Below are 21670 nucleotides of genomic sequence, written 5' to 3'. Positions count from 1 at the left end.
TCAAGAAAGGGTCATGGAAGTGACGCAGTGTAATCTATAAGATTTCACTGCGCCATTTCTTGGCCGCTAATGCGTCAAAATCTTACGCCTACTTCATGGCAGGCGTAAGACTGACGAAGGCACTAACAACATGGGACTTGCCCATGTGAAAGTACACAATGCTGGAGTTGCGTCACTTTTGTGACACACTCCAGCAATGCGTCACTTTTGCGACTACAGATACGTTCGAAATACTGACGTATTTGTAACTCCTTGCGACATGATAGGTCATATTATAAATATGACGCATCAATCATGACGCAAGGAGTGCGCACTGAGAAGTGACGCATCGCTGCTTTCACGCAGCGATGCGTCATTTCTCATAAATGAGGCCCTTGGAATCTATACAGATACGCAGAGGGTAATGTGACATTTAATACCCTTAGTCAGTGTGGGAAGGGGAGTTGACTCAAGCAGTGGGTCATGATGTCTCTCCTCTGCCTCAACAATGGCAATAGTTGTTCGCTTGCTCACAATCACCTAGTCCAATTCAGTGCCAGGGCTGGTTGGCAAATCACTTCTTTCATTATTTTTTTATTAATTTTGCTGCTTGTTATTTTTACTTACTTTATTTGTTAACATATGCTTACCACCTTACACTGCTGCATTTTCACTTTTTATACCTTTTACACCTTTAATGTCAATGTTTAATGCTTATGTTCGGAAACAAAATAAATACATTTCAGGTTTGCCAAGAGCTGCCAATGCTTGATTTCACATGTAAGGGTTATAAAACAAAGCTATTTCTTATGGAGGCTCTCTAGTTAATTCTCATGTTGATACCATTTTCTACACTGTCACTACAGAATTTGGTTTTCACTTGTTTTGTTGGTTCCACTGAAAAGACCAAGCTTGAGACTAAGGGGGATATGTACAAGGAAGTGGCGGAGTGTGTCGTTAGCCTTCCTGGCTTAATGCCTCTGTCCGCCACTTCTGAAACGCAAGGCTGCACCATGTTTACAAGAATGTGGTCCAGCCTTGCGGTTCCCCTGCGCTGGCGCTAAGTTTAGCAATTTAGCGCCAAAGTAGACACCCTTACACTAGAGTGCAAGGGTGTCTGAGTGCAGGAGAGGACTGTTTATGTGTAGGAAGGTGTCCCTTCCTGCACATAAGCAATCCTAAAATGCAATTATGTCACGTTCATGTGTGCTTCTTCATGCAGCACACATGAAAGTAACAAAATTGTATTTAAAAAAAAAAAAAAGTTTGTTTATGTACAGGAAGGGACACTTTCCTGTACATAAACAAACCATGGCATTTTGCTTTTTCCATGTGTTCTGCACAAGGTAGCACTCATGGAAAAAGCTAAAATGAGGAGAAATAATGCATTTATCCTTATTTCACCAACTTAAGAGCACAGTTTTCCTTGTCTTCATTTTGGCACTGCCTCCTATGCACGTCACCCTTGTACAAAGGGGGCAGTGTCAAATACAATGTAATGTTTATATGACTCCACTTGAAAGAGTGGTCTCCCCTTCAGGTGTGAAGATCATCAGCTATGCTGATGATACTCAGCTGGTAGTAGGTCTGACCCAGCTTGCGGAACGACCTGAGGTTCTCCACGACTGTCTTGCCAATGTACATCGGTGGATGTCCCACTCTGCTTTGAAGCTCAATGGAGAAAAAACTGAGCTGACGTTGCTTGGTAAATCCAGGCCTTCACTCATAGCTAGTTGTTGGCCCCGGTCCTTGGGCGTTCCACCATCTCCTAAGAAGGAGATCAAGAGCTTAGGAGTATGGTTGGAAGAAGATCTGTCCTTCAGGACACACGCCAGGAAGACAGCGGGGATTTGTTTTGGCCTGCTGCGGTCAGCTCGCAAGGTGTTACCGTTGCTCCCTGATTCATCAAGGAAACTTCTGATCCGTGGTCTTGTTTTGTCTAGACTCGATTATGGGAACGCGTTGTTCCTCGGTGCCCCGGAGTCGACTTTTAAGACCCTCCAACAAGTTCAGAATGCAGCCGCTAGACTGCTGATGATGGTCCCTAGGAGACAATCAGCTGCTCCGGCCCTGAAAACTCTTCACTGGCTCCCTGTTAAGGAGTGGGTGAAATTCAAATCCTTATGCACTGCACACAAAATCCTGCATGGGAGGGCCCCCTCCATTTTGATTAATATGGCACGTCCATATAAGTCCACACGGGCTCTTCGCTCTGACCAAAAACACCTGCTTCAGTCAGCCAGAGTTAAAAGAGCACTTTCGGGTGGCCGGCGTTTCTCGGTGCAAGTAGCGGCACTGTGGAACTCCCTGCCCCTTAAGATACGCTCAGAGCCTAACATCTTGCACTTTAGGAAACTCCTTAAGACCCATCTGTTTCCGGTGTAACGGCTGAGTTTGAGTCTTTTTTTTTCCTTCGCTATGTCCTGCGCCGGGATGCCCCTGGGTAACTGAGCGCGTTATAAATTTCACAATGTTGCGGTGGAACGCCCACCACAACACCCACTGCACGCCCCTTTCACGCTAACCATAACGTGAAAGGGTACCTTATGTACAAGGCAGTGTTAAGCCACGTTAAGGCTTAACACTGCCTTGTACATGAGGCGCAGCACCTATTGCCACCACAATGTCCGTAAAAGTGACGATGTGGTGGCGATAGGGGCTTGTACATATGGCCCAATGTATGTTTGTGAGTCAGAAATTTAGACTGCACTTGAGGTGCATATTTGAAAACCCATGGTTCATATGGAAATAGGTAAACAGTGTGAAATTAACTCTCATCTGCAAAGGCGTTTTAGTTACATTTTGCACACAGTCCTCCAGCCTCAGCATGATAGTGCATTTGAATAATGGCAGCAGCAATCCACTCTGCTAGGCTTTATTATTACCCTTTGTAAATCAGAATCCTCTTCAAGAAAGATGAACATAAAATTAACATTTGGACTGCAACTATGGTCCATTGGTAACCTTGTCTTCAGAAAGCACCTGCCAAAACTTTTGACTTCTATACACCGAATTGATTTTTAGCAAAGAAAAATGTATTTGAACTAAAACCCTACATTCAAAATGGGTACAATGGCACCCAAGGGCATCCTTGGGACCAACCACCCTCCTTGTTACCTCCAGTAAGTCCCACTCAGCGCGATTGCTGAGACCTGGTAGGAGGCCACACCCCCTTTCTCTATCACTCTGCAAACACATCTCCAGGTGCACTACTAGCAGAGGGATGAAGTCCCCCTGGCTATTGAGGATCCTTGGGGGCCGACTACCCCTCCTGTTACCTCTAGCAAGTCCCACAGTGGATTTGCTGAGAAGTTTTTGGTGGGCACGCCCCCTTTCTTCACCACTCTGCAAACGTGCCTCCTGGTGCACTACTAGTTGGGGGATAAAGCTCCCTCGGCTCTTGAGGGTCCTTGGGAGCCAGCTAACCCTCCCGCTACCCCCAGGTAGACCCAAACAGCTGGATTGCTGAGAGGTTGTCATAGGCCACGCCCCCTTTCCCCTCACAAAGTGCCTCCTGGCACACTGCTGCTTGGGGGAAGGAGTTAACTTTAGGCCTGAGGCCCTCAGGAGGTAAGGGGACCTCTTCCCCCCACTAGCAGCGTACCGGATGACAAGTTTTCTGCAGAGTGGTGAAGAAAGGTGGCGTAGCCTCTGACCACCTCTCCGCAATCCCACTGTGTTGGGCTTACTGGTGGTAACAGGAGGTCTTGTTGGCCCCTAAAGACCCTCAGCAGGCCTTTATATTTTTTTTACACAAAGGGGGGGGGCACGCGTCCATCTCCCCATACCGATTTCGACCCTGGGGTTCCCCATCCCCCGGGGCCAGGTGTTAATATATTTTTCTTAAAAAGGGGTGGAGGGCCTGCGCAGCCCTGTCACCGGGCCAATTTCAGTCTGTGGATCCCCTTCCCGGAGCCTGGCCACTTTGTTGGGGACCGCAGGGGAAGCTTCAAGGCTCCCTCGATCGCTTCCGGCTCCCTGTCTCATTCGGGAGCCGGCATTGCTTTGAGATCCAGGGAGCTGCTAACATGCAAAGTAATGTGCCTGTTTCCCTGCTCACTAGAAAGTGGGCAGATAAATAGAACACATGTTCTGCTTTCAGCAAGCAAGAGCATCTACTGATCTGGCTTGCTGAAAGCAGAGTGTTTGCTATGACTTGGTGAGAGCAAGCCATAGCAAACTGCAGTGTCCCTGTGTTGGAGACGGCCCTGGGGTGTGGTAATCCCAAGGTCCATCTAGGGCTCCAGGAGAGGGGGTGCGCGGCCCCCTTCCAATGTCAACTTTAGCTAAGGGAAGGTGGTGGTCACGGGGGCCCGCAACAGACCCCCTTAATTCTTGTGTTTGTGCTCCAAGGAGGTAGCAGTCCTCAGGCTGTTGGGGGGCCGGGCGGGACCCCCGCATCCCTAATGTTATGTGCCCCGGTGGAGGTGATGGTCCCCAGGGTTTTGGGGGGCCGTACAGCCGCTGCATTATTTTTGATTGATGCCCTCGGGAGGTGGCAGTCCCCATGGGCTGCGGGTGGCTGAGAGGACCCCATCTAAAAACAAATAATCCCTGGGTAGGTGGCGGTCCCCATGGCAGCACAGAAGGCTGCATTAATTTTTAATGTAATCTCTGACCTGGGAAGGTGGTGGTCCCTGGGGATGGGGGAGTCCGAGAGGACCCCCCACCAAAAAACAAATAATCCCGGGGAGGTGGCATGCAGGGGAGGCCGCATTGTTTTTTAATTTAATTTCTGCCCCAGGACGGTGGCAGTCCCCGGGACAGCGGGGCAGCCTCGAGGCTCCCCCACACATAATTATGTAACTTCCCCAGGGGAGGTGGTGGTCCCTGGGAATTTAAATAGCCCGAGAAGGGGAGCTTAATGCGCCCACCTCTTATACTTTCACAATGCCTTCGGGACCTGGCACATCCGGGGGCCAAAGAGGCCTAGGAGGTCATGGTGTTTCTACCCTGCCCCTTTCTCTTTTTGTAATGTTTTTTCTTTTTACTTGGTTCAACCAATGGCTGCTAAAACTTTCTGGTTTCAAGTACCGGCAGCCAATTATATCTCAGCACGAGATCAGGAGGGGTTTCGGATCCACCGCGTCCCTATGTATACAACTGGAAATGTCTTTAAATTTCCCAGCAACTATTGAACAGATTTACACCAAATCACAAAAGGCACTTCCTTGAACAAACAATTACCTTCCTGCTAAATTTGGTATCATTCCCTTCAGCAGTTTTCGCTATAGTCATGTCTAAAGCTCCTATGGGAATGAACATGGGGAAAACGCGCTTTTAAGCACCCTTTGGTTCTTGGGCCCGCTTGACGGGTCACCTTGAAACTTTCAAGATAGCAGTTGAAGTGAGCATCATATTAGTTTGGAAAATTACGTGAAGATTCGTCAAACGGCGCCAAAGTTAAAAAAAAACGCTTATCCTATGGAAACTAGGTCCTAACTGTAATTACCTACTAGCGACCACCAGTTGCTCATATATGAGCTGTGTGTAAAGTTTTCACCACAGTATGAAGTACTAACTATAAAGGCTCAGAAGTGACTGCCATAAGCTGTAAAGTTTTCAGCACAGTATTGATGAATCTGTGGGTGTATGACTGACTGTGAGGATGATTTAGTGGGTGCGTGAATGACTGTATAAGTGAGTGATTATATGTGTCTCAGTGAATGTATGGGTGAATGACTAATTTGTGTGACTGTCTGTATTAGTCTGTCAGTTGGTGTTTAAGTGGCTGCATGCAAGTGGCTGCATGGGTTGGTAAGTAGGTACATGAGTAGTTGCATGGGTTATTTATTGGTTTTTTGTGTACCTGTATGGGTGCATGAGTGTCTGTGTGGGTGGGTGAGGGTGTGTGTGACTCCCTGCATGGGTGAGTAAGTGGGTGAATCATTGGTTTTATGGGTTCATGAGTGCATCTGAGAGGGTCTGTATGGATGACTGAGTGTGTGTATGGCTGTGTTGGTGAGTGAATGGATGTGTCAGTGGTATATGGGTGATAACTGCATATGTGAAAGGCAGTATAGTTGAGTTTTGGAGTATATAAGTGACTATGTGTGAGTGAGGAATTGTGAGAGTGGCCATACGGCTGAGTGTCTACTTGTGTCAGTGACTTTAAAGGTGAGTAAGTATGTGTTAGTATCTGTATGAATAAAGAGAGTTGGTGTGTGTATAACGGTTTAGGTGAGTAAGTGGCTATGTGATTGACTATGGGTGAGTGAGTAGATGTGTGAGTAGCTGTATGAGTGTCTAACAGTGTATGAGTGGCTGTATGGGTGTATGAGTGGATATGTCAGTGGCTGTATTAGTGAGTGAGTAGGTGTATGAGTGGCTGTATGGGTGAGTGAGCGCTTGTGGGTTGTGTGTGTCGACCTAAGAATCAGTGAGTGGGTATGTAGGTACTGGTAAGGGTATGTCAATGGCTTTGAGAATGATAGTGTGAAAGTTGGAGTGGGTGTATAAAAGGTTTCATGGGGGTGTGAGTGGTGTGTCAGAGATTCTGTAAATGATGCAATCAGTGATGTTATTTGAGATATCATCAGTGAGTCACTGACCATGTCATGAGTGATGTAATATGTGAGGTCATAAGAAATGCATTGCAGGGGAATGAGTTATAGTTAGCTCAGCTAACTATAACTGCTGAATTTCTCTGGTTTTGTACTAGTGAAATGTCAGGCTAACTATAATGTCCCTGTAACCTTTGTTTTTTTCAGTGAATATCTAAGGTGTTTTTAATCCTATTTCCTAACTATAATAGCCCTGTAACCTTTGTTTTTTTTCAGTGAATTCCTAAGGTTTTTTAAATACTAACTCCTAACTATAACTTACCTGTAACCTTTGATTTTTCAAAGAATGTCCATGTTTTTTTAAGTAGCATTGCTCTTTGCAGCATGGTGTGGAACGGGGGACGGGGCCTCTGACCAGCTCTCAGAAATACCGCTGAGTAGGACTTATACAAAGTACCAGGAGGTCTTCTTGGTCCCCAAGGTTCTTTCGCATCCAAGACAACTTTATTTCCCAACCAGTAGTATGCCAGGAGGCGTGCTTGCAGAGTGGTGCTGAAAGGTTGTGTGGCCTCCGAAGACCTCTTAGCAAACTGACTGTGTGGGACTAGCTGGAGGTAACAAGAGGGATACTTGGCCCCCAAATACCCTCAATAGCCAAGGAGACTTCATACCCCAACTAGTAGTATGCCAGGAGGTGCGTTTGCAGAGTTAAAGAGAAAGGACCTCCTTGATGATTGCACAGGTAGTGTCTATATGATTCTATGAGTGCCATTGCCAAGGACAGACTGTGAATACCGGGTGTTTTTAATAAAGTGTAAAACATATATGTATATATACATATTTTACATAAGGTTTCAGTGTAGCTAATTAGTAAAATACTAATTTAACTTTTCCCTTTGTATTCATTTGTCAAAATAACAAAATCAAAACTGCATTTTCTTTCTTCACAGCAACACACGAGGTTGCAATGACATCAGTAGTCATGAATGCAAATAACAAAGTGAAAAACAGATCTATAGACATATTTTACACAAAGCTTATGTCTATCTGTTTAGTAACATATTGGTTTAACTTTATTTTAACAATACATTTATAAAAAAAAGAACAGTCTAAAAAAATAACTCAACATCTGAACTCACAAATAGAACATAATTACCAAACATCCATCAAACTACCCATTGTCACTCAAACTCATGGGAAATTAAAAACTGTTGCCAAACCAGTGAAATGCACAATCTCAAAACATCACATGAGCGTGAAAGAAAGGAATATCATTGGATAATTTACTTACTGTTCAGTAAAATTAATAGGAAATATACACCCACTCCTCCTTCTTGAATCTTCTTTCCACAAGTTTATTGTTAGCAGGCGGTAGATTTTGGCTGGATTGGCATGTATTGAATTATTGAAGCATTAGTCACATCTTTCAGGCTCTACTCATGCACTTATCCAAAAACCCAGATACTAATGGTATGCTCATGCAAACATGCAGGCAATAAGTATGCAAATATGGAATGACTCATTGAGTTATGACATAGTCGGGGAATCATCTAGGCACTAATTGTATACTCGGGGAATCACCTCGGCACTACAGATGCACTCATTCAATAATCCAGGTAGTATTGATGTATTCAACCACAAACCCATGTATTTACACGTTTTACTGAGGAATATGAACTCTTTAGACAATATGGGTGATAGGTTTACTACAATGGTATTCTCACCTAATGCTTCTATAATTCAATACATGCCTAGATACTGGTAGGATGATTAAATGAGTGCAACTCTAGCACCTGGATAATTGCAAGAGTGCATACATAGTATATAGGTGATTTATGCAGTGCATGGATATGTATACATGATTGTTTAAGCCCATGCATAGCACCTAGCCTATTGGATGAGTGGATGAATAGTGTTTCAGCAATTGGATACTGCCCATGTCTTTTTGGTTGACTGAACAGGTAGTGCCTGGATGCTTCCATAACTACATGGGTAGTGCCTGTAGAATTGAATAAGTGTATCAGTAGTGCCTACCTAATTAGATTAGTGCATTGCTAGTGTCTGAGTGACTGCATGAATCCAATGTTAAAGCTTGAGAGATTGTATGAAAGTAAGTATGCTGCTGGGGTGATTGTATTAGTGTAAGACCATTGGCTCAGTAATTAAATGACTGCAAAGGTACTAAATAAGTGATAGGTTTACTACAAATGTACTCTCTACGTAATTACATGAGTGCATGAGTAGAGCCTGAGTGTTTCATCAGTGCACACGTGTCTCAGTATTCCAATGACTGCACAGATTCTAAGTGGGTGTTTAGATGGCTTTATAGGTTCCGCACAAATGTTATAATGATTGCATAGTTACAGCCTTGTAAATTGCATGAGTCAATAGTTGGTAACTAGGGGCTAGATGTAGGTAATTGTATTTTACCGATTCGAAAATACCGTATTTTAACAATGCGGTATTTTCGAATTGGTAAATGCAATGTAGGTAAAATGTCTGTAAAAAATACCGAATCGTTAAGATTCGGTATTTACCGAATCGGTAATTACCGATTCGGTATTTGCCATTCATTCCTATGGGCCTTGAGGCCCATAGGAATGAATGTCAATTACCGAATCGGTAAATACCGATTCGGTAAAATTGGTAAAAAGTCAAGGGTGGCAGGGTGTCACTTTGACACCCTGTTGCACCCCTGATTAGTGCTTGTGTGCACATGTGGCACACATACATGCCCTAAGGGCATGTATGTCTGTCACATGGCACAGGTGTAAATGCACATATTTGCATTTACATAGGAATTCGTTATTTACCACCAACTAATAGTTGGTGGTAAATAATGAATCCTTAAAGCCCAGAAGCACTGTTTACAGTGCTTCCTACATCTCATTTACCGATTCGGTAAATACCGAATCGGTAAATGATGATTCGGTAAATATACCACCTACATCTCAAAAGTCTATTACCGGTCGGTAACGGCCGATTTCGGCCGTTACCGACCGGTAATAGCCTACCTACATCTGGCCCTAAGTGAATAGATTAATGTATATGTAGTGCCTGCATACTTCAATGACTACATAATTTCGCCCTGCCCGATTGCAAGATTGCATGTGTAGTTTCTGGATAATTGAATAACTCCATGGAAAGTGAATCCCTGATTTGATGACTGCCTGAGTAGTGGCTGGGTGTTTCCATGAGTGCCTGAATACTGCCTGACTGACAAAGAACGTACCTTCACTGCTGTTAGATACATAACAGTTGTCACTATATCCCTGATTTCTCTGTCTCCTTCTGTCAGTATCAAATACCTGTTTTATTGTATGCATGCTTTTCATCTGAGCTATGTGTGAGTGAAATCTAGGTATCATGCTTGATATATAATTGCATACATGGCCCTCTAGAAACATACATTGATTTGTTACTGAGGATGCACATGCATCAGTAAATTTCTTAAACAGAAAACAACATTTTGAAACGTTTCAAAGCACAAACCCTTTTGCGAATGGCATACCTAAATCATTTCCTAAATACCTCTTCTGCTTCTAAAACATATATTCAGAATCTCTCAAACAAATGTTACACTCAAAATGAAGCTAGCACACAAATTTTTGAGGCATTCTCCACTATTAATCCATCTAATTTTTAAACAAAGCATGTTTAAAGAAAAACAGTATCCTCACCATATATATGACATTTTCATCAGCCTTGCTGAACATAGATCACCATATAAACAAATATTCAATTTCTTAATAGATGTACACCTTCAAGCCATCTTTCCCAAAATATGTACCTCTCTGCATTTTAAGCAAACTCAAAAGTTCCACTGTATATATAACTATATGCAAGCACAAAAACCATATCTCACCATCTAAGCATATGCAAATTGATCATATAAGTTAAAAACCACATTGACAAACACTTCCCAATACATATCTAACAAGTATTACTTCTTTCTAATTCACATACAGGTGGACAGCATGTTCTCATCTTTTATTTATCACTACACTATTGCTGTTTAATAATATTACTAAAAGTACTACAACTCCCAGAATGCAAATGACAGATGTATCTATTCTGCACATGATGTTTAGACATTTAAAGCACTCTTAGTTCTTCGTTGTAACTTTCCACAAAACTATTCTGTTATTTTTCAATAAAATACACAATGTAATAAACAGGCACTAATACATTTCTCTCTTATTCCCAAAACATTCATCACTAACCTCTTAAACACATACCCCTCTAATACATACAGTTTACATGATATATATTTTCTCATCACTGTGATACTCCTTTTAATCAACTTCCCTTATACATCTTCATTTCTAATGGACATTTTTAAATAGTCACAAAGTTATATACATACCACTGAATTTATTTTGTAGATTATATTGTTGTTTTAGATCTTTCTGCATAGTTTTGACACTGTTAAGATTTGTAAAAACTAAGCAGAAGAATGGTACACCACTTTCATATCAAGCAACTCTAAAATTGCATGCTCTTCAACTTTCCACTCTATCATCATGAGAAAAGCAGCAAATGAAATCTTGTCTTTCATTTTAGACTACTGCATCTCCAATTGTGAATGGTTAGTGTCTGTTAACCCTTTCCCTCTCTTTCAAGACGAGGTTCCTGTCTGCAATTTTTTGTGATGTTTTCACGATGATCGCTGAGAAATTGCGAAAAAAGGGAGTTCAAAGTTATATCTAGCTTCACTTTTCTGAAATTTAAATACTACACAATAGTTTATTACATAGAACTTGCCATTACTTACATTGTGTCATCAGTCCTCAACTTTAAAAACATTTTTCTATCTCTTTAACACCCTTCCGTCAATACAGAACATGCTGCTTCCAAATAAGATACAGCAGGCGTGCTTTACTCCACAGATTCAAAAACATATCCATGTCTGTATTTCATTTATTTTCTTAAAGAACAGCTGTTAGACCCGGCTTCCTGGGCACCAGGGCACTCAGGGGTAACTGCGCTCCAATCGCATCAACTGGAGTGTTCCCTCACTGGTGTCCTGGGGCCTCAGTACTAAGGGACCCAAAACTGGATAACCAAGTACTCCTCTCCAGCACATGACTCTCTCAGGGTAGCGAGACAGAGCAGTCCAAGGCTTACTCAAGGAGGTGAGGTGGGGTTAGACATTCAGAATACAGTGTAAACCGTACCACCAGCTGATAAACTCAATGTCCAGTCAGTGCTTTACTTTTTATAAAAGAAAAGTACTTTAATACACATAAGATAATTATACTACACATAAAACTAGGATACACAGTGAAAACCAGAAGTCTCTACAACCCTCTGGGACAGAGTTCTGACCCCAAACAGTATTATAGCGCCTAGACGCCAAGCACTATAAAAACACAGTTAACATGAAAACACACTTTAAGCATTTCATATTACAGATCATGTTACACAGGGCTGCTCTCATTCACTAGAGCCTTGATACCAAACTTTGTTTTGAAAGGATATAGTTTCAGCATATGATGTGAAGTCAAATGTTCGTGATCAGCCCCATAACCCCCCACCCAAAGCAACAGAAGTACCCTCCCATTGTGAGTGAGGACACCGCTCTAGTGGTGTCAGGGATCGGATCACAGGTGCCGGATGTCTTGGCACAGTTTACTGGAGTCCCACTAGTCCAGTAGCCACTGGCTAGCTGAAGGAGGGTAGTGGCTGGACAGAGTGCCAGTTCACCCTGATACCCTCAGAGATCACAAAAAGAAAGATGGGGGCCTGCTTCACTGGCCTCTATTCCCAGTTACTGCTTGTACAGGCTCTCACAGCGCAAGGGAGGAGCCCAGAGGGGATTTGATCTCACCTTCAAAGACTAGAATCAAGCTCGCTCCTTTCTGGCTCTCGTCATGTGCTGCAAGCTTCTTCCCACCAGCTTTTCTTGATGTGCCGCAAGCTTCTTTCCACACCTTGGGTGATGTGCCGCAAGCTTCCTTTCCACACCTTGGGTAGCTGTCTGTAATTTCCTTGGTCCAAATCGCAGGCTACCCCAAGTTTCATAGAACAGCTGGTCCCTAATGTTGCTGATTCCTTCCTTTCAGACGCAGTGAACAGAGTCTTATCTCCTGTCTTCACACTGCGGGTCCGTGCCTGGCTATCTTCTCCGTCATAGAACAGTCTTTGAACAACAGCTGACTACTCAGGCCAGACTTTTGTCACCTCTGATTGATAGGCTCATCCAATCAGAGGGTCTGCTACTTTTGCATCCTGAATACACCTTCAATCACAAACCATTCACCACGTGTTCAATGCATGGGTAAAGCATGTACCAGGTCCCTTTCTGGTATCAGGCTGTGCAACTCCCTAGAGAGGAATTTTAATTAACTCCAGCCCAGGAGGGCCTGACCAGTGGGGCAGGGTCCTCTCTACAAAGTTAGTGCAGCTAAACCCAGATAAGAACGGAGTGTCTACCCCAGCCCACCAGGCCTTTCCAAGGAAATAGGGAGGGGCACGGGGGAGCTGGAATGTCCAGCAGAACTGCTTGCATTCCTCACACTGGCTCAAATCCCCAATCTTCCCCTGTACACCCACGGGCTCTCAAACATACATCAGTCAGACAAAGGCAACAGGCCCACAGACATGACAAACTGCACAGACTTGGTCAGGAGGGTGCCTAGGGACTCACCCCTCCTGACTACAGATTTATTGCTGCCACCACTGTCAGTCTACCACAGCCTTAATAGAGAGGGCAGTAGCCACTCTCTGAAAAATAGGGGTGCACTTGGCATGCCCCCTTGACCTCAGAGCCAAGCTCTAGGGTCTCAATCCATGTAAACAGGGAGACCCTCCGTGTACATGTATGATTGTCATGCTCAGTGAGGTAGGGATCTAGAAACTATACAGTAGCGTTTGAGTGACTTGCCTGGAGATTAGCATAAGGCAGGGGAAGCACTCTCTCCAGAGACATGCAGGAGACTTCCCGTCCCAACAAATGCCCTCCCCAGATCAGAATGGCGGGTACTTACTTCCCAGTGGGAGAAGACCGATCATCTGATTGGATAAACCGGAGGGAAAGTCCATCTGCATTACCGTGCTGTAAACCTGCTTTATGTTCCACAGTAAAATCTAGTCCCTGCAGAGATATGGACCACCTGAGCAACTTTGGGTTCTCCCCCTTCATTACCATAAGCCACTTGAGGGGCTTGTGATCTGTCTGAACCACAAATCTTGCACCAAACAAGTAAGGCATGAATCTTCGAAGGGCCCACACTATGGCAAAGCATTCCTTTTCAACTGCAGACCAGTTCTGCTCCCTGGGGAGTAGTCGGTGGCTGATAAAGGCCACCGGATGCTCCCTTCCCTTTTCATTGAGCTGGCCAAGAACTGCCCCAACTCCCTTGTCTGAAGCATCTGTCTGCACAATGAAGGTCTGCAATCATCATCTGATTTAGGGACTGGTAATCATTTGCTTCCATCCCTCTCACCCACTCATTCCAGTCTCTCACTATGTCATGGACCCAATTCTCAAAAGGAACCCCCTCTGCCTTCTTGTTCTCACGGAACCTCTGCAAGTACTGGGCTTGTTTCAACCCAAACCGCCTAATCAAAGCATCCTTCATGCACTCATATGTCAGACTATCTTTCTCAGGCATCCTTTCAATCACTTCAGTCCCTTCCCGAGGGAGGCGACTCAGTAAAGTCACTGCTTTGGACTGAAGATTAAGACCTTGAGCCTTACAAGCTAGATGAAAGGCACGCATCCAACTGAGAATATCAGTGCCAGGGACATGCATGTCTCGTCCCAACAACAGCCAATAATAAGACTTCTTCCTAAGGCATTCCAGCACACTACCTAATTATTATTCACTGATTATGAGGAAGAAGGACAGATTTGTTTGCGAGGCTGAGGAATCCCTCTTTTCTACTAACTACTGATATGGACTGCGGTGCAATACACTGTACCCAATGCAGATTCTTTTGGAAAATGTTATGGTGATGCAAAGAAAGTAAAGAGGTATATGATTTCTGGCAGCACACGGACTCAGTCACCATCCATCTTTGGAGTGTCCTGGGTAATTACAACAGGTGCATCCAAAAAGAGTCAATTCTTGGTAGTTGATCTCTTCCCGTGGGGCATCATAGTACGGTTGGACCCCCTTTCCAGAAATCCAGTGAAATGTCGTTTTGTTACATACAGCCAATACCTGGTCATTGATCTTTTCTCATGGGGCCACCTACCCATACTTGGACCCCTTATTTCCAGATATCCAGTGAAAGTTCTTCCTTCATATACAGGCGTACATAGGAGGATTTTGTTCTATGTGAAGAATCACCAACCTTAATATGACTATTATTAACCACTATTTACTGACATCCGTTTCGAAGTGTACTCTGCACGTGACGTGATATAAAAAAAATGTTTGCCCTGAGGAAGTTCCCTATATGGGAATAAAACTTGTTGGCTGGATTGTCTATATTCAAAGAATTTTAAAAGAATTTTTGGAGTAAAGAAGTTATTTTTCTAACTACACTAGCCTGTTGGACGTTTTGTGCTGCGCACCCCCTTTTGTTGCATTATTCTTTGATCTGGAACACAGTGACGCCATTCAACGGCTGGGGTTGGAGTAGTTTGCACAGCGATCTTATATATAGGAACTGGCACGAGGTGCAGCACAGGAGGTCAGCCGTTGTTGCTTTGGGCTTATTTTTATTCACTTTCATGCTGACAGCATCCAATGAAAGATGCTAGCTTCTAACCGTACCACCTCGCACGGGCTTGGGGGCCTAACTGGTATCTTTAACTGGTATGGTAAATTTACCAGACCATGTATATATGGACCCAGGGCCGATATCAACAATTACCGCACCTTAAGAGTTATTAAATTATTATATAATTTTCAATTTTCAACAGGCATTATATATTGTGTACAAATATGGATTACGATCGATTAATGTATCGCATTTATCACCGAGCATGTTTCTAAACCTGAAGATGCACTAATTGTTGCATTCGATCATGTTCTATGCACTAGGACATGTGTTGACAGTATTTAATACCTAGTTCAAAATGGCCGACAGGTTTTCTTGACCATTGACTCATATGTAACTGGAGCCCTATGTTTATTTCCAATGTTTATTTATGCACGTAACCCTGTCAACTCAGCGTGTGATCAAGCCATTAGATTGGCGATATGCGTAACATTTGAGGATTAAACTACCTGCTTGAAGCTTTTTGAGTGTGCGTGTTCAATCTTTAGATTGTTTGGATGTATATATAGATTCCAATCCTGAATCGTTTTGTGAAAAGACAGGCGCTGACTCCGTGGGATGAGGTTATCAAAGAGAAGTTTATTCCATGCGATGAACTTTGAACGTTTCAACGGCTGAAACCGCCTTGCTCACAACATCTGTCCACACAAAGAAGAAGTGCATTATATACATGTGACATGCTTGGTAAAAGTGGACGTGGGTTGTCATGGATACTATCGCCATTGCGAAGGACATAGAAGAGGTGTAATGCGTGAAAGGTGATTAGTCATGGTAAGACATACATTATTTCTTCAGCACCATGATTACAGAAAAGGAAAGAAAAATGGAGATTAAAATAACTATAAAAATGTTATTCGTAAAGCCACAATTGTTATACTTCACAATTCAGTACCTCATTGTTCGAAAATAGTAAAATACAGTGAAACACAGTGGACATGCGTGCATTATGTACATTGTGAAACAGGGAATATCACATCCTGTTTGACAGTTCGTCTCCCTATTGCAACTTTAGACCCTATGATAGCATTGTATATATATATATATATATATGAGAAAGTCAAAAAGCTTCTTCTGGAGCACTTGGAACACGTGGAAGTTGGCGCAAATACCGGCGAAGCAGTCCGGTCAAATTAATGTAACTGGAGTCTCTCACAGAAGTGAATTGCATGCGCTCTCGGACAAGAAGGCAAGGGAGGGTCAAAATAGTTGATAATGCAGTTTAATGCACAACGCGTTTCAGCAAAGAAAGCCTTGTTCACGTGCAACCCCACACACAAAGACACCGAGTATAAATAAAGTTTTGCTGTGCTGTAGGCTCATAGTCAACAACAAGGTAGGACTGGCAAAAACTGGTTATATGGCAGACATGTTGGAATGGTCAAACGGAATATACATCGTTCTGCAGTACCTGACTACTGTTCGGTGAATAATACACACAATTAGTTGAAAATTCATGCAAATTACAAATCAATAATTACAATGGTGTAAATTCTAAACAGAACATATTTAGCGGAAAATCCATTTTTTTGGAAAAAACATATGTATGAAAATATCCGAATAATTACTCCTAAGTTAGCCCAGTGGCATGATGAGGAGAAAAAGAAGCACATAATTGCACATTTTGCAAGGAATGATTCAGTCTCAGCACTTGTCCCATTGGCTCTAGTGTGAATAACACATATATGTACATGCAGACAACCCGCGGCTGCAGAGCAATCTATGCAAGGTTGAAATCAGGCTAAATGCGCTGGAGAGAAACAACTCAAAGCAAAGATAGCAGCACCAAATGCTGCATAAATTGTAAACATAAATATACTGGTTCAGCCTAAAAAGTAAAATACACTTTCATAACATGGATCTCTTCCACCAAAAAAATATATATATATAATAGAAGTCTGTAAGGTCCATCAGCGGCCTCTATAATAGACACGGTTACGGGGGACGGCTAAGGAAAGTGCTGCTAAGTCAGTGTCATCGTCGACCCAACCGTGAGATTCAAACAATACCTGGTTGTTGTATCTGCCCAAAGCTGTGATGGTCTAAAGTGGGCCAAAATCTTTTATAACTGGAAAAGTCAAACCTTGAAACTATGGTGTCTGGACGTGTGGTACAAACTCGAGCAGTGATTCCAGGAGTGCAAAGGTTGGGTGCGCCCGTGCAGGTGTGATCCAGTGGTGGGCCCCCTCCTTTCCTCCTAAGGAATGAAACAAAACACAAATAAAAATGTGACTAATCAATAACATAAGACAGACAAATGAGAAATATGTAACTAGACAGCATAATGAAAATAACAATTATGTTAAAACATGTCAGAAGACGATAAGCGGAGTCGGTGCTTTACATGATAACAAAGTATAATGAGAAGGTCTAGATAATACTGGCGATTTGCGAGGTTGACAAACACTACTCTCTCAGGTGAATTGCCAGTTCCTCATCCATGTTGAGGCCTCCCGGGAATCTGGTTTGAAACTCAATTATGAGTTTGGATTCACGTTGTCTCAAATTGAGTACCCTGTCACCCCCTCTCGGATGTCTGGGGACCTGTTCCAATATAAAGAAATTTAATTCAGAGGTATTGGAATAGTGTTTCTGTTCAAAATGACGTGCCACAGGGTATTTGGGGTCCTTGTTGGTAATGGCCCTAAGATGCTCAAGGATTCTTTTTTTGGCAGCACAGCTGGTACTGCCTATATACCATAGTTTGCAGGAGCATTCGATGACATAAATCACAAATGTGGTGCTGCAGGTAAAGAAAGAGGTCAGATTTTTGGAGATGTTATTGTATTCTACAGATCCTCTGCATTTACTGTGCTTACAAGCTTTACAATGGCCACATGGGTAAAAACCCACTAGACCATGTTCAGAGTTAGTTTTGGTGTATTGAGTAATGTCATTTCTGACCACCAAGTCACCTATATTCCTGCATCTTTTGTAAGTGATGGTGGGACGATCAGGTATACTGTTTCCCAGAATGGAATCAGTCTTGAGAATATCCCAATTTTTGGTTAACAGTTTTTTGACTTGACTAACCTCTGAACTGTAAGTTAAGATGAGTCTGGTAGATTCGTCTTGCTCCACAGTGTCAGCAGTCTCCTTATCAGTTAATGTTTCAGATCTTGTTTTTTCATCTGCTCTCATTTTGGCTTTTTTAAGGACCCAACTGGGATAACCTCTGCTTTCAAACCTGGTTATGATGGTTGCCTGCTCTTTCAGGTAAGCATCATTAGTGTTGCAATTTCTTTTGGCCCTTAGCAGTTCCCCATAGGGGATGCTCCATTTCAGAGCCTCAGGGTGGCTACTTTGTGCGTGAAGCACACTATTCCCCGCCTTGGCCTTGCGAAACAGTGAGGTGTAGATTTTGTGGTCTCTGATCTCCAGTTTGACATCCAAAAATTCAGTTTGGCTGTCGCTAACGTTGCCAGACAGAAAGATGTTGTAGCTGTTGCAATTAAGTTTCCTAATGAACTCTTCAGCTTCAGATTTAGTACCACTCCAGATGATAAAAAAGTCGTCGAAGTAACGAAGCCATGCGACGACCTTCTTAAAATCCTCTGCCAGTGTGATACTGCCATGGATTTCCTGCTCCCAATAGCCCATGAACAGATTCGCTAAACTAGGAGCGAAGCAAGAACCCATGGCAGTACCACTAACTTGCCTGTAGAGGGCGCCATCAAAGGAAAAAATGTTGTTAGTTAAACAAAAATTCATCATTTCCATTATCATTTTGGAATGTTCACGATAACATAAGGGTCTGTGTTTCAAAAAATGTTCACATGCTTGAAGACCATGTTGGTGATTAATTATCGTGTAAAGAGATTGCACATCCAAAACAACAAAACTGTATTCAGGTTCCCACACAATTTCTTCAATGTGACACAGAAAATCTTTAGTGTCTTTTATATAGCTGGGTAATGAGATGACATAGTCTCGGAGAAAATGATCTACATACTTGGAGATACTTTCACTGATACTCTCGATAGAGGACACTATGGGGCGTCCTGGGGGAGCTGTTGCATTTTTGTGAAGTTTGGGAAGTAAGTACAGAATGGGAAGTCTAGGGAAGTCTTTCTTAAGGTAGCGATATTCTTCCCAAACCAGGAGCCCCTTGTCTTTCCATGTCTCCAATTTTTCCCAGATTTCGGTGATGCTCGTATTATAGGCATCGATGTTGATCGGGATATAGAACTTGGTGTCACTTAGTTGTCTGAGTGCCTCATTGACATAGCTTTCGCGGTCCATGATAACGATATTACCACCCTTATCGGCAGGACGTATCACTATGCTGCTATCCTCGTATAGAGCCCTGAGTGCTTTCCTTTGGGAAAAAGATAGATTATTATTCAAACCTCTTTTGTTGGATGTATGCTTCTTTTTCCTAAGGCCCACCAACCCCTTGATGACGCAGTCATGAAAAGTGTCTATATTGTCGTGTGGAAGTGTGGGCATAAATGTTGACTTGGCTCTAAAGGTGGTTTTGGCATGTGTATCTTGTGTTAAGCTCATCTCATCGAGGCACTGTGTGATAGGCATCGGTAGGTCATTGTTACAAGTGTCAGTGTTCTCATTAAGATCAGCCATGACAGCTAATGTCTCTGCATCTCCAATTGTGAAATCGGAGGTGATAGTGTTATTACTGTTGCCAGTGAGGTAGTTTTGACCCAATCTCTTGAGTTTGTGCCATTTGCGTAATTTGAGTTTACGTACAAATTTAAAAACCTCAATCCGGGTATCAGTGAAATTGAGCCTGGCACTAGGGCAGAAAGAGAGACCTAAACATAGCGTCTTTTTATCATTAGCAGAGATAGTTCTTTTAGACAAGTTAATCACAGTTTCGTTTACCGTTTGTGCATCCATTAGTAGTTTTTGTTGGAGCGTGTCTTTCTGGTTCCCACTGCGCCCTTTGTTTTGTCGGTGTTCCCACCGTTGCCTGAGTCGTTTTTTCCGGTTTCTCCTCTTCCTCGGCCTCTGCCCCTTCCGCGTCCCCTTCCTCTCGGGTTGGGCGATGAAAACTCCATCTGGCTGTGTTTCTCTTTGTGGCGATTTTCCTTCATCACCCGGAATTCGTCTAAAAAATTCCTCCTGCGTACTACTTCTTCGCTGGACACACTGCCTAGTGTTGCGTCAGATTCCGTATCGCTTACCGACGGATGCTCTTCTAAGGCCCCACTGGTACTGCCTGTACTTCTGAAAACATCATCTTTTTTGTAGAGATGGTCATACTTCCGGCTAAAGGTGTGTATTCTTCCACAATCGTAATCAGCATAATCCCGATTCATTTTGCGTTGTTTTCGCAATTTAATTTCTTCCTCGTGCTTAATCAGATGTTCTTTCATGGCATCTAGAGTTTTTTTCAGGGTATCCTCATCCATGAGTGTTGACAGATCTGATATCAAATCCCCAATCTCTTTCAGTATAGTTTCTCTATCGATCCAGGCGTACTGGATTAAAATCTCCAGCATTCCCTTGGAGCTTGCAGCTGAATGTTCAGACCAGGCTTTAAGCATCAACGGGTTAGGCGCCTCATATGTGGGTGTGATAAAAATTCTCAAACCCCGGGGTACCATGGATTGGTCTACATAATTTTGAAGGGAAATGGCTTCCCACCATTTGCCGATTTCTGCTCTTTTTAGTTTTTCTAATTTTTTCAGCTTTGTTTCAGTTGTCAGGTTCGTTGGTTCAGTTGTTTTTGTGTTACCAGTGTTTCCTGCAACACCCGATTTTCTGGAGAAGAGAGCCAGAGCAGCCGCTCTTCTCATCGTTTCCTCTTCCGACATAATGAAGCTCGAAATAAACTGCTGTTAAGATTTTGTTAACGGATCCCCCTATGCCGACTGCCCCTTCCCTCATTGGGAAGTTCCTTCTGCCACAGAAAGTCAACACACTGCCCTGCCAAAATCGCGCGGGCAGATCCCGTACTCTTTCCTAAATCGATGAGTACCGGTAACATGTAAAGTAAAACCCCACCCTGCGGCAACCGTTGCACAAATTGCCGCTTCCCCGGGGAGAAAGAACCGGCTCGAGTCCTCCGACTCTTCGCCTCGCTAACTCCACACTCCACTCCTTAGCCGTCCCCCGTAACCGTGTCTATTATAGAGGCCGCTGATGGACCTTACAGACTTCTATTATATATATATATTTTTTTGGTGGAAGAGATCCATGTTATGAAAGTGTATTTTACTTTTTAGGCTGAACCAGTATATTTATATTTACAATTTATGCAGCATTTGGTGCTGCTATCTTTGCTTTGAGTTGTTTCTCTCCAGCGCATTTAGCCTGATTTCAACCTTGCATAGATTGCTCTGCAGCCGCGGGTTGTCTGCATGTACATATATGTGTTATTCACACTAGAGCCAATGGGACAAGTGCTGAGACTGAATCATTCCTTGCAAAATGTGCAATTATGTGCTTCTTTTTCTCCTCATCATGCCACTGGGCTAACTTAGGAGTAATTATTC

Source organism: Lissotriton helveticus, chromosome 9, assembly GCF_964261635.1.
Source record: "Lissotriton helveticus chromosome 9, aLisHel1.1, whole genome shotgun sequence".
NCBI classification, from domain to species: Eukaryota; Metazoa; Chordata; class Amphibia; order Caudata; family Salamandridae; genus Lissotriton; species Lissotriton helveticus.
Note: the sequence above shows the minus strand (reverse complement) of the source record.